Genomic DNA, 10,754 nt, shown 5'->3' on the forward strand with positions numbered 1-10,754 from the left:
TTAGAGTATCTAACTTCTTGCTTAATGACTCAACTTGAGCAAACAATGATGTAACTGCATCGATCTCATGAAGTCCGGCTACCTTCTTCCTGTCTCTTGTATTTCACTGATAACTGTTCATAGGCATTTCTTTAATGAGAAGCTGGGCTTCTTCCGGGGTCTTGCTCCCTAAGGTACCTCCTACTGTAGAATCAAGTAACTGTCTTGTACTCAGGTTCAAACCATTATAAAAAGTCAGAATGATCATCCGCTCGGGAAACCCATGTTGAGGTCATTTCCGCAGGAGCTCCTCGAACCCATCCAATGTCTCAAATAGAGACTCCAATTCCATTTGCACAAAAAAGGATATTTCATTCCTAAGCTTTGCAAATTTTCCAGGAGGAAAATATCGGGCAAGAAAAGCTTCTACCATCTCATCTGATGTAGTAATCGATAATCTAGGTAATGAATGTAGCCATTGCTTCGCTCTCGCTTTCAAGGAAAATAGGAAGGCCCTCAACTTGATACTATCATTCATAACACCATTGATCTTGAGCATGTCGCACACCTCCAAGAAGTTCTCTATGTGATTGTTTGGATCCTCATCAGCCAAACCATTCAACTTTGCTAACTGCTGTAACATTTGGATGAATGCTGGCTGGAGCTCAAAATTCTGAGCTGTGATTGGTGGCCTCACAATGCTAGATTGTGTGCCAAGAATTGTGGGTCTGGCATAATCAGACAGTGCCATCTGTTGCTCATTCTGTTATGCCATATTATCTAACTCTACACCCTCTATCTCAGCTTGATTAGACTATTCTTGCACAGGTTCTTTCCCCCTTCTATAAATTCTTTGCTCAATGTCCGAATTTCCTTCAACCAATGTCAAAGGGTTTCCCCGGGTCATAACCTAGAGCTATAACCATAGAAGTAAAACCAAATAGAACGAGTGATAAATAGCTAAAATAGCAAAGTGCAAAATGCTTCTAAAATGCCTATTCCAGGCAACAGCGCCAAAAACTTGACACACCCCTTGTGTGTGACCCGCAAGTGCACGGGTTTATCAAAATAATAGTACCCCGGTGAGTGGGTAGTTAAACCCATAAGGAATAGTGATGAGAAACACAAAGATTTCTACTTAACTAAAGTAAAGATGAATCGATAGAAGTGTGAACAAAATCAATATGCAAAGAAATAAAGAAAGTAAGAACGAGAGGCACAATAAAATGAGAAGAAAGGCAATCGATAGAAAGTGGGGCACCCGGACATTGCTCCCCCTAGGTCTATTGCTTCAAGTGCAAGAGCAACTATTAAGCTCCTGACTGATGTTTAAAGAGTCGCGAAAATTCTAAAATACACGGTCTCAAACCCAAGGTCAACCGTGATTAACTATACACTATATCCCGGCGGAGAAATCACTTAGTCTCAACACCTCACACTATGTACATTTACAAGAAGCTCTAGGGATTCCAAGTGATAAACCCTATTCCCTAATATAGGTCTAGCCCTTCGGTCTAGGCAAAAAAACCTCAGTCACAATTAAACCCTAGCACTAAGGATTACTTCAACGCTTCACTCTGTTAATCGTGCAACTAAGCCACAACGGAGTTCCTCTCTTGGTACTTCACTTTATTGTGACCGCAAAGAACCCTTGGCACACGGAGGTAGGTGACAATGTTGCATGTGTCCCACAAGTGCACGGGTTTGTCGAAGTAATAAAATCCCAAATGAGTGGGATATCGTATCCACAAGGAGTAGGGAATAAAAACACTTAAATTGTTTCTTAACTAAGTGAAAGATGAATAGTGATATGTGTGACAAGATGTGAAATAACAAAAGTAAAAGAACAAGAAAGAGAGTATAAGTAAAGGAGAAGGTAAGGCAATCGATATAAATGGGGTACCCGGATATTATCCTGCCTAGGACAATCGTTTCAAGTGCAAGAACCCTCTATTATACTTTCTAACTGATGCAATAATGAGTCATGGAGATCCTTAAATACATGGTCCCAAATCTAAGGTCAACCATGCCTAACTCTATACATGTCCCAGAGGAGAAATTTAATAACCTCTCAACCTCGCACTCGTATAGAATTGCAATGAGTTCTAGGGATTCCAAGTGATAAATCCTCTTCCTAGATGTAGACTTAACCCTTTGGTTCAAGTGGAAGGCTAGCCACAATTAAGCCCTAGGTGCTAAAATCACTTCAATGCTTCACTCCGTTGCACCCGCAACTACACCCCAGCGGAATGTCATCATTTAGCCCATTCACTCTACTATGAGCGCAAAGAACTTTAGAAAATGGAGGTAGAATAAATCACACCGGAGGGGAAAGGGGACGCTCCGCTACCTCTCGACTCACCCTCTTGATAAGTGCTCGAGTAGGCATATTTTTATATATGTTTTTACATGCATTGAGAATCATTTTTACTATGGTTTATGTCTCATATTGTGTATTTGGTGGTTTTCTATGCATATAGGTTGTGAATGCCTTGAAGAGTAACAAGGAAGCAAGGATAGGTTATAAAGACACAATGTTGGTAGTTCTTGTTCAATTCAAGGACCAAGACACGAGAGGAGTCCATTAACGTGGAGATGTGTGCCAACCTCCAAGAGGATTTAAGTCAATTCACTAGTTGGAAGGGCACAAAGGCATCCACATTTTCATGTTCCTTCTCTTTGTGAAGATTGCAAGATCTTTCAAAGATGCGTTGATGAAGAAAAGTCTTATAGCCTACCACATGGACGTGTGCCCAGACATGTGGCCTCAAGAGAAGATTATTTGGACTGCATTTTGTGAAAAGTACTGTAGCAAAACAATGTAACAACATCACTGTGCCATTACTGTAGAAAAATTACTATTTACGCCCTGCGTTGAAATTCCTGCAGCCCACGCGGGTGCATGGAAAATCCACATCGGCTCATGGGGGCACGTGACAAGCGCGGTTTTGGGCTATAAATAGTCCGTTTGCCCTATTCTTTGACATCTTTTGTGCGGATTTTGAGAGTGAGACGGCTAGGGTTTGGAGAGGTCTTTGCCGATTTGGAGGGTGTTCTTCACCAACTTTGATAGTTTCCTTCTGCTGTCATAGCACTTGGGAAGCCACCGGCGACCTAGCTTCGGAGAGGAATCCTTTAAGATGTTGAACTACCCACCAAGGCCAATCATCACGAATTCAAGGGGGTTTTCTCTATGGTTTTTGTTGCTTTTCATTGTATTAATCAGTGTCTTGTAACTTGCTCCATGGAGGGCTAAACCCTAGTAGGTACTTGGGCATGTGAACCCTAGGATCTATTCTTTTGTATTGATTTGCTTTATGTTTTTAGTTAATCCGAGTTGATTTGAGTTTTAATCTTGTGTTCCCATTGCTTGCACGTTTTATTGATCCTTGTGGTGGATTATATATGCATGATTTGTTACTTTGATGAGATAGAGGTCTCCATTAGAGTTAGAACTTCAAGGTTAAAGAGGGTTGAGAGGGTGAGTCATGAGATAGTGGAGCGTTCCCTTTCCCTTCCGATTAAGTGTTCCCTATCTCCGTATTCCCTAGACTCTATGCAGTTATATTTGGTGTGAGGCATGAGATTGAGAGATTTCTCCACCGCGACCTTGTAGGGGGTTAGGGATCCTTCGCCGGGAATTAGGGTTGGATCTATCTTTAGGAATCGGTTTCACTCTTAGGTGTCCCTAGAGCGTATTATGGTCATATGGGGTGTGAGGTGCTGAGATTGTGCGATTTCTCCATTGGGACCTTGTAGGGGACTAGTACCGGTGGCTTGGAGGCAAGGGCCGGTTGTTCTTGGATTACCTTGACTCATTAGACTAGGCTTTGAAGCATTTAGCGAATCTTGAACTTCATGTTAGATCCTAGAGGGAACATTGCCCGGGTACCTCATCTTTATTGATTGAGATTCTTCCTCCATTTCACCCTTGCATATTCGTCTCCGGTATTCATTTCTTTGTACATTAGATCACCACACCTTTCCATTTATCATTAGGCTAGAAAACAGAGAAGAAGTTAGTACTAGTAGCCCTGTTCCTTGTGGATTCAACTACCCGACTCACCGGGTATTTTATTACTTCCACACCCGTGCACTTGCGGTTTACACGCATTTTCAGACATGTCAAGTTTTTGGCGCCGTTGCCGTGGAACATGATACTAGGAATGCTATGACTTTGTTGCTCTAGCCACTTATCTTTTTCTTTATTTTGTCTATTCCACACTTTCTTTTTCTTCCATCATTCTCATCGATTTTTATTTTGTTTTTATCTATTTCACTCTATCCTCTTCCACCGTTCAATTTTGTTTTATTTTGTCTTATTTACTTTTTCTTGCATGGAACTTGAATGATGATTGATCTACTTATAGAATTATGTTCACAGGTTGATGCTATCACTAGAAAAATTGATCGACTTGTTAGTGTTCATCAACAATACAATCCATGTCGCACCACATATCATCCAACTCAAAGGATCTACCCAAATCTCTTATGGGATATTGATGGACAATAATGGGAAGCACCTCAACAAGAACTTCAATGGGATGAGAAAGTTGAAGAGGATGTACATCGGTTGGAAAGAGTGTTACCGAGATTTATTGAAGCAACCGATGCTCGTTTCCAAAATATTGAGGCCACATTAAGTTGTCATGAGATCTCCATCAAAAACCTTGAGCGTCAATTAGGAGAGATCTTGGACATGCTTTCTAAGGAAATAGAAGAATTTGAACAAGCAAGGTAAGTGTCTCCAGGACATGATGAGGTCATGAACAACATTGAAGAAGTTTGGCAAATGGAGTACATTGGTGCAGAAAATGAAAAGAAAGAAGTTGAATACAATTTTGAGATTTTGTATTGTGTGAATGAAGATTGTCCTTATGAGCGAGAAAATTTTCAAGGGGATTTGCTAGTGTCATGCTGCTTCTCAAGTTGAAAATATACAAGAAGAAACAAATCCTAAGGTAATGGAACAGGCATCTCTCTTTGGGATTGATAAACTCATACAACACAAGAAAGAGGTTTTGGGAAGGGTAAAAGATGTGGGTAGGAGATTGAAGCCATCCAATGACCCACCTGTGCTTAGCTTGGACAATTCCCAACCCAAATTGTTTCCTTGGAGGCCAAAAGTAAGATGGTTGGACTCTCCAATTAATATTTCACCCTGACAACTAGATTCTTGGTTTAAAAGAAGTAGCTATGCAATGTCTAGTCGGGAGGAACACACTCTTTTCAAGGCTCCATAAGGTAAGGAAGAGGTACGTCAAGCTTAGTGACGTAAAACAAGTGCTTTTTGGGAGGCAACCCAAGTTTTTAAATGTTTTCAAGTTTAGATTTTCATTTCTGCAGTAATAAATTCATGAGTGGGTGCTTTGATGAATTTTTGTTGGTGTTGGAGTTTTCATTGAAAATTTTTGGTGATTTAAATTGATTTTCGTGTATGTGGCATGGTTTAGGGTGTAATTCATGTTTATAGTTGAAGAATTAGTGTTAATTTAAAGTTTGGAGCCTTGTGTGGACTGTCTACAAAAATTTTGCAGCTCACATGGTCGCGTGGAATTTCCACACAGTCGTGTATAGTACCCATGCGGAGGTGTGGAATTTCCACACCACCATGTGGCTTATAAGAACGTGAGGGGTCACTATTCATTATCATCATCACTAAAACCCTTCATCTTCCACTTCTCCATCTTCAAGAATCTGAACTTTTGAGCACAAAAACTAATTTTCTTCAACTCTTTGGAGGTTTTGACATGTTTTTTAGGCATTTGTATTAAGTTTCCTTTACCGATTTGCTCCGGTAAACTTCATCTTCTCCATGCCCTTATTTTGCTAATCCATGGAGTTTTATTGGTTTATAAGTGTTATTTTTCATGGCAAATCTTATAGAAACAGTCTAGAATGCATGGATGGCAAATTTTTAGAAGCGTTGGAGCCCAACCATGGCTTTCTGGCCATGGTTGGGCACCCACGCGGCAGCTTGGGCTGGCCAGCAGCGCGGTTGCGCACCCACGTGACCACGTGGGCTGGCCAGTCATGAGCCCACTCGCCCACGCGGGCGCGTGGCCGGCCCACGCGGTTGTGTGGGCTGGCCAACAACGCGGCTGTGCGCCCACACGGGCGCGTGGCTGGCCCACGCGGCTGCGTGGTGCCCTGGCGGAGCCCAGAACATGCCCATGAGGGCGCGTGGCTTGTCCACATGCCCGCGTGGGCTGGAAGATACCCAATAAGGCCAGAAAAGCACTTGGCTTGCCCTCTACGCCCGTGTGGAACCCTGTACTCATCAAATTCATGCTTAATTGACTTCTTTTGAAGCTTTATTTGCAGGTATGACACCAAGGACTGAAAAACTTGTTCCAAAATGCTTTAATTTCATACGGTTAACCTTGGATGAGAACATTCTTTTGGCACACTGATAAACGTCTAAATGTACGTATTTTGTAAATACCGATGCGTATGTTTATTGATTTTATTGAGAACTTGATGCCTTTTTTATGGTTTAATCATTTTATTTCATATTTCAGGCACAAAAGAAGCCTAGGTGAGCTCAATGATGGAATGTAAGAATAAATCGACATCAAAAACGTCATTTTTGGACCCAGGGCACTGTACATGCACTGTAGCAACTCGGAACATGAAAATTTCAGAAAAAGTCTAAGTATGGATTTCCTTATAGGCAGTATTATGACAATCCTTGCGGGCAGTATTGTGAGGGTGAGGCCACCCACAGGGAAGCCCGAGTTCATCCCTTTATAAGCATTGTTAGGGTTTCTTTTGAAGGGAAGAGGCCTTCTTCTTGGAGCTCACCACCACCACACCAAATCGGAGCTAGAAGTAAGGTTTTGAGGGCATTTCCACGGAGGATTCGACGAGGAGAGTGCGATTTTGGGTGAGATCTACTCCTAGGGCTTGTGTAGAGGAGGTTGAAGACAAAGGAAGCCACCTCTTGTGTGGCGTCTTTGGAAGCTTCTCCGGCCTTCATTCTTTGAGGGAGTGTTTCTTGTGTTTTGTTTGGTTGTTTACATGGATTTCTTGTTGTATTTGATGAATATGAACAACTAAACCCCAAGGTTACCAGATGTAGGTGAACCTTGGGGGTGAACTTGTGCTTGTATGGATGCTTGGTTCTTTCTATTGTATTTTGGCTTGTTTGTGATCCTTGCTTGGTGTAATTGAATGCTTTGGTATGCATGAGAATTCGGTGTATCAATTCTTAGGTAATGCTAGGTTGCATGACCATTACCCTAGTTTTAGACTCACCAAGCTTGGAAGGGAAACACGTATAAATATGCTGTGACCATCGGGTATTTATACCGCTCCAATTGTAGGGTTAAGTATTAGCTTGTATTCTAACCCTAACTTGAGAAAACCACCTTTCCCATTGCAATCGTAGGAGGATTTGGATTTGGGCGGAAGAGATTCCGTATCCAATACTCGTACGGGATAGGGGTTAATTGCCGTGACCATCGGGTTGACCTAATCTAGGGTTTTCTCAGTCCAACTAGCCATTTGCATGTTATTTCTAGCATCTTGCACACTTTAGTAGCCCCTGAGAAGATCCTCATCCGCAACCTCTTTCTTCCCTTGATTATCCTCCGTATCTTGCCTTCATTGTTAGCATTTTATTTGCATTTTACTTGTTTATTTGTTTTATCACTATCATATTCAAACTTGGAGGTTAAACAACATAGCGAAGAGAAAGTAAGAGTTGCTTCTCGGGCCCTTGGGAATATGACCCCCTCGTGCTCGCACGAGGGGTATTACTTTATGATCCCATACACTTATCGAGATTAGGGCTATGCAGGCCACTCAGTACACAGAGTTCACGGCGCGTTTCGACATGTTACAACAGATTTTAGAGCGAGATGTCGCTTCATCATTTGTATTGCCACCGACGACTCCTCTGGCCCCCTCAGTTCCTCTAGCACCTCCATCCTCTACCCCGGCATGGGTAGACCCACTATGTGCTTCACCAGCAGCTGCAGCAGCACCGGCGCCTGAGAGCGACACCGACAGTTGATTTTCCTTTCCTTTAGTTTCTTGCATTTTATTTTTATTTTTCTTGTTCTTAGACTTGTTCACCCAGAAAGGATTCTCCTTCTGAGTTTATTTTCATTTTTGCATCATCGAGTTGTACTCATTGTTTCATCTTTTATATATACTCAATTTATTTTGTCTTTATTGAGCTTCACTGAACCCCCTCGTGTATGCGTGCAGATGGTCTTGTCTTCTTGGGAATTGAGACTTAGTCATGGGCACGGCCAAGGTACTGAGGTACTTGGCCGTGTGAGCTTCACAACCCGTTGGAACACTACTCCCAATGAACTAGCTTCATCAAACGTCACACTAGGTGTCAGGGGAGTATTGTTTTGATTGCTTCTCCCACATTTGCTTTTGAATGATGTATATTTTGAGTGAGCTTGAATGTGTACGTTGGGGACAATGTACAACTTAAGTGTGTGTGGTGGGGAGTTTCATAGTGCACACATCTTTTCTATTGTTCTTGATTGATATATGCTCACATAGCCAATGGCGGTTCACCTTAGTTGCAATGATTGTATTCTTGAGTATAGGAGAATTTCTAACATTGAATGTTTTCATGCTCTAGTTCTTGCTTGAATTTCTAGGAATTTTTGCCAGATTTATACTTAGTGCTCTACTCACTCTTTGAACTCTATTGGAAACTCATGTTCGATGTTAAATGGACTAGTTAGGTTTATTTTCTTGTGCTAAATTCTCAAAAAAAAAAAAAATGGAAAATGAAAAGAAAGAACAAAATAGTTTTATTGTTTATTTGTGCTTGTAGGGTGGAAAGAGCTACCACCTATGTAGTATGAAGCTACTCTCATAAGTCGGATACTAGCTATGCCCTAATGAAAGAAAGAGCTATCTCATATGATGAGTGAAAGCTACCACTTCGGCATAAAGAGCTACCACCTCGAAAGTGTGAAAGCCACCTTAGCGGCCGCTTTGGAAAGGGCTACCTTAGAGGATGTGTGAAGCTACTACCATCTTTGAAATTGTTGTCACTTTTGTAGATAAACCCCTTGTACTTAGAACTTTAAGGAGTATACCTTGGGTTGTTTTTGAGTGAGTTCACATACGTACACGATTTTGGGTTTTGTTTCCTTTTTGATTCAAGTTTTTAGCTAGAGCATTGATTTTTCCTATTTAGTGTTGAAATTTCCCTTACATGTAGAATGCTCTCTTTTTAATTTTTGCTTGAGGACAAGCAAAAGCTTAAGTGTGGGGGAGTTTGATAAGTACTTGTGTGATATGAATGCGAAGCATTCTTTCCTTATGTTGAGCATTACTTTTCTTGGGTTTTTACACTAATATGTGTGTTTTTATGTTACTTTTATGCAAGTAGGGTTGTGAGGCCGAGTGTGAAGAAAATAGGCCAATGTGGATCACAATGCACCGATTTTGGAGGAAATCTTGCTAAGGTTCAAACGCGAAGACATAGGTTGATATGAGATGCTAGAGTGTGTGCGAACCTCCTCGCATTCGAGTTGGCACATCCATTTGGAGGGGCACAAAGGCAGTCACACTCGAGCATTCTGACTTATGCACATAGAACAAGAGTTCCGCCAACGTGTACACCATTGAAGAAGCAAGTGATCCACGATGTGAACGTGTGCCCGTTTGTGTTACCCCGATGAAAGTATTTTAGGTCAAACACTGTAGCAGAGCACTACAGTAACACTGTAGCATATAATGTAGCAGCACTGTTCACAGCCGGCCAAGAAATCAGTGAAGCAGAGAATCCACATGGGCGTGTGGAAATTATCCACGCACGTGTGGAAATTCCGCACGAGCGCGTGGAGCATCCACACCCATGTAGTCGCCCGATTCCAGTCCTATTTAAAGCCGATTCAGCCCCGATTTTGGTAATCTTTTCTCCATCTTTTCCCCAACTTGAGAGAGGGCTTCGGCTAGGGTTTTGAGGGGTATTGGCTAGGTTTATGGAGAGGTTCTACGGCTCTGACATCGCGCGTCGTTTGGAAGAAGGTTATTGGGAGAGCTTTCGTTGGCACCGATCCGGCGAGGTGTATCCTAGGCCGGACAAAGGATCCCTCGTGACGAGTAGAGGACTCTCCACAAGACCATCAACACGACCATCGAGGGGGTTTCTTTATGGATTCATTGCTTTTACATTCTATTTCTTTGATTGTAATTAGCTCCATGGAGAGCTAAACCCCTAGTGGGTACTCGGGTATTGTGAACCATAGGATGTATTTGTTTCTTTGAACCTCTTTATTATGCTTTCAATAAATTGATGTTTATTGTGAGTTCCAACCTTGAATGCTTCATTGTATGAACATTTCCCCTAGAGTGACACTAGGTTTGAGAGTTCTTGTTGGTAACCTTGTGAGTGAGTGACACACCACAAGCGTTAGACGAAGCTAGGTTGGAGAGGGTTGAGAGGGTGAGTCGAGAGGTACAGGAGCGTCCCCTTTCCCCTCCGGTGTGATAGATTCTACCTCCATTACTTGAGTTCTTTGCGGCCATAATAGAGTGAATGGTCTAAGGGATGAACTTCCGCTGGGGCTTAGTTGCGCGTGCAACGGAGTGAAGCGTTTAGGTGATCTTAGTATCTAGGGCTCAATTATAGTTAGGGACCTTTCACCTGGACCAAAGGGTTAGGTCTATAATTAGGAAGAGATTTATCACTTGGAATCCCTAGAGCTGTTGAGATTGTTCGATTTCTCCTCCGAGACATGCATAGAGTTAGGCATAGTTGACCTTAGATTTGGGACTATGTAATTAAGGATTTC

General features: G+C 42.1%; 1 non-coding gene across 1 annotated transcript; it reads left to right on the plus strand.

The window, feature by feature from the left end:
* The first annotated feature begins 257 nt into the window (after window positions 1-257).
* Window positions 258-364, plus strand: LOC120262580. The gene has a single exon (XR_005536846.1). It is a non-coding gene; the product is annotated as a small nucleolar RNA R71 (small nucleolar RNA).
* Window positions 365-10,754: the final 10,390 nt, after the last annotated feature.

The sequence above is a fragment of the Dioscorea cayenensis genome, chromosome 5 (assembly GCF_009730915.1).
Source record: "Dioscorea cayenensis subsp. rotundata cultivar TDr96_F1 chromosome 5, TDr96_F1_v2_PseudoChromosome.rev07_lg8_w22 25.fasta, whole genome shotgun sequence".
NCBI lineage: Eukaryota > Viridiplantae > Streptophyta > Magnoliopsida > Dioscoreales > Dioscoreaceae > Dioscorea > Dioscorea cayenensis.